This window comes from Dromiciops gliroides, chromosome 5, assembly GCF_019393635.1.
Source record: "Dromiciops gliroides isolate mDroGli1 chromosome 5, mDroGli1.pri, whole genome shotgun sequence".
Lineage (NCBI taxonomy): Eukaryota > Metazoa > Chordata > Mammalia > Microbiotheria > Microbiotheriidae > Dromiciops > Dromiciops gliroides.
Genome location: NC_057865.1, coordinates 149,696,934 through 149,700,204, shown reverse-complemented (window position 1 = coordinate 149,700,204; position 3,271 = coordinate 149,696,934). Strand labels below are relative to the sequence as shown.

At 42.3% G+C, this 3,271-nt stretch overlaps 1 pseudogene; it reads right to left on the bottom strand.

The window, feature by feature from the left end:
- Positions 1-1,780: 1,780 nt before the first annotated feature.
- LOC122729805 lies at positions 1,781-2,113 on the bottom strand (annotated as a pseudogene).
- Between the last annotated feature and the right edge of the window lie 1,158 nt (positions 2,114-3,271).

The window sequence follows — 3,271 nt, the reverse complement described above, 5'->3', positions numbered from 1 at the left end:
TCATAATTCTCTGAAGTTATCATCCTGTACATCTATGTATTTCTGCTCTATGTGGTAAACCCGGAAACATTGTGGTGACGGAGAGAGGCTAGGGACTGGACTCAGGAAGATCCAAATTCTGCCTCAGATACTTATTAGTTACATGACCTTGGGCAAGCCATGTAACCTTGGTCTCAGTTTCTTCAACTGCAAAATGAAGATAATAATAGCACTTCCCTCCTAGGTTTGTTGTGAAGATCAAATGAGATAATAACAAGTAAAGGGCAAGGCATAGTAGTAACTATATAAATGCTTATTCCCTTCCCCTCCACCCCCCCCAGTCTAGAGAATATTTTGGGTTCTGTGGGACTTTCCCAATCCTGAAGTGGACTTTAATGAAATCAATAGTAGTGTCATGCAGTCTGAAAATCTAGAGGCCCAGTGGCATCATACACTGACAATGAAAATTGGCAGTCAGTTGTTTTCATTTCCCAATTCTTGCTGCCCTCACAGAGAACACCGGAAGTTAGGGTCAGTGTTAACCAGGGTAGCAATATATTTGTCTTATTTTCATGTGTCCACACTTACCACAGGGCTGTGTTTAACCGTTCGTGCTAACGAGCTCTATCATTTGAAACATTTCAGAAGCTAACTAGAGACATGTTCTAGGGAAACCTCAGAGAAAACTAAACGTCATGTTCTATTTTAATTTATGGGTTTCCACAATGAAAAACATTCATAAGCCAGACAAGGTAGATATAATTAATTGTCTGGCAGTTCTTGGTTTAGTTGTTTTGCAAAAAATTGGGCAACTGAGAATTGCTTTAGTAAAATTATCTTGCGTTTTTAATGCTCAGGGAATTTCCAAGTGACATAAAGATTATATAGTGTAATAGATTCAGAGCAGGAAGGGATTACAGAGGTCATTAAGCCAGTCTCCTTCTTTTAGAGATGAAGAAAGGGAGTCAGAGAGAATTTAAGAGGCAGCTTTGTTATTCATTTGTGTCAGATTCTTCATGACCCTAGGGACTATACCACCCCTTCTGTTTTCCACTATCTCCCAAAGTCTGTTCCATCCAGTGAGGGGGCTACAATGCTGGAATCAGGAAAACCGTATTTCAAAATCTGCCTCAGACACTTTCAAGCGGTGTCAACGGGGGGGCAAGTCATACAACTTTTCTCAGACTCAGCTTCCTCGTGTATCAAGTGGGGCTCACTGAGTAGTATGAGGATCAAACAAGATAACATAAATGCTGTGCAAATCTTAAAGCACTCTGCTAGTTATCATTTTTATTTTAATAATTTACCCAAGTTCACACAGGGCAAATAGTAGAGCCAGGATTCAAACCCAGGTTGTCTGGCAACAGTCTTTCAACTGTACCACACTGTTGCTATGGAGAAAGTAAGGTTGGAGTTGGGGGTACTATCTTAGAGGTCTAGGATTCAGGACCTAGATAAGGGAAGGGGAAGAGAAGCCTCCCCCCATTTGTTAAGTATGTGCTAAGTGCTTTACAAATATTATCTCATTTTTATAAAAGATATAGCTATGGATGTAAAAAAGACAGGTGATGGGAAAGAAAGGGATTGATAGGAATTAGCAATGAACTATATTTGTGTGTATGTGTGGGGTGGGAAACTAGTAGTGAGGGACGACTGAGCATTCTTTTCTTTCTTTCTTTCTTTCTTTCTTTCTTTCTTTCTTTCTTTCTTTCTTTCTTTCTTTCTTTCTTTCTTTCTTTCTTTAAACAAGCTTTGGCCAGTTTATTAAAGAATACTTTTGTACAGTTTACTTTTCACTGGTCTATTTTGGCATGCTTCTAATGATATCAGAATCACCTGGATCAATGATAGCCAGTGTACAAACTCAGTAGTACTTCCCACAAGCTGTACCCAATTCAGTGTTGTTGCCACTGTAGTGATGTACACCAGTTTTGGCCAACATAGGATAATATTCAATCTCTGATTTCCTCAAGGCTGGGCAGTTGTTGGCCAAGATGACCAATTTGGCTTTGCCTTGTCTGATCATTTTCAGGGTCTGTTTGTAGCCTAGCATGTATTTGCCGCTTTTCATCACCAGCTGGAGCCTTGAGTTAATGGACTCCAGCGACTTTTTCGTCTTCTTTGCGGCCACCATATTCCTGCTTTTGGTGCAGCAGGACCCTCAGCCTGGAGCATGGAGAGACAGAGGTGGACACTTAGCATCTGCAACGCTCCAACCCGCAACCCTGCGCGACCCCCATCACCACGCCATCCCTGAGACCTCTTTTTTTTTTTTTGCAGGGTAGTAAGGGTTGAGTGACTTGCCCAGGGTCACACAGCTAGTAAGTGTCAAATGTTTGAGGCTGGATTTGAACTCAGGTCCTCCTGAATCCAGGGCCAGTGCTTTATCCACTGTGCCACCTAGCTGCCCAGATTGAGCATTCTTAAAGATTATGAGCTAGAGGTACAATGGTGCTAGGAGTAGCTTAGGGGCCCAGGTGATGTGCTGCAGAGTTGGAATTCTAGGCAATGGTGGTTAATCCATTCCTTTCCAGTTTTATAGCCAAAGAACATGATAGGTATGTAAAATCAACAACCTTTCTCCACATAATTGTTTTTAATCGGTGTAATGAAATAGAGTATCTCATCTGAACTTGTCCCCAGACAGAAGCTGCCCTCCCACATTCCCCCTGCCCCTGCCTCTCCTCTTTCCCGACTCATCCACCAGTTCTTCCTGTTTTCCCTAGTTGTCTTTCATAGATTCTTCCTCTCTTCCTGTATCTGCTATTAAGACTTTTCTAGTGGGCTATTCCCTCCAGCCTCTCTGTTCTCTATCAATTCATCCTTTATTCTCTTTGGCCTTTTCTCTCCCCTTACAGACTTTCTAAAAGAGCCTCTTAATTCTTCACTACTCCCCTGCTTCCCTCCTTCCTCCATCATCCTTCCTCGCCTCTATTCCTCCTCCCCACTCCTAACCCACTTGGCACAAATTGTCACTCCCATCCCCCCCTGTGGTGTGGGCTCATACCCAGTCCGGCCAAATCTCACCTCTTCCCCTACTGCCCAGATAATGACAATGTCCATTAATTAACACATTAAAATAACCACCACCTTATGCTGGGAATATCCCTCCTTGTCCTCCCTTACAAATTGTAACATGCTTCATGCCCCACATTTGTATTTTTAGCACATTCACCCTGAGTGGGCTCTCAATCCACCATTACTCTCTGGAGAAAAGGCTATTTCTGTAAGATAAGTCTTACATGGATTTCCCAAGGTTAGGCAGTTCTTTAATATTTATCATTTTCCCTTT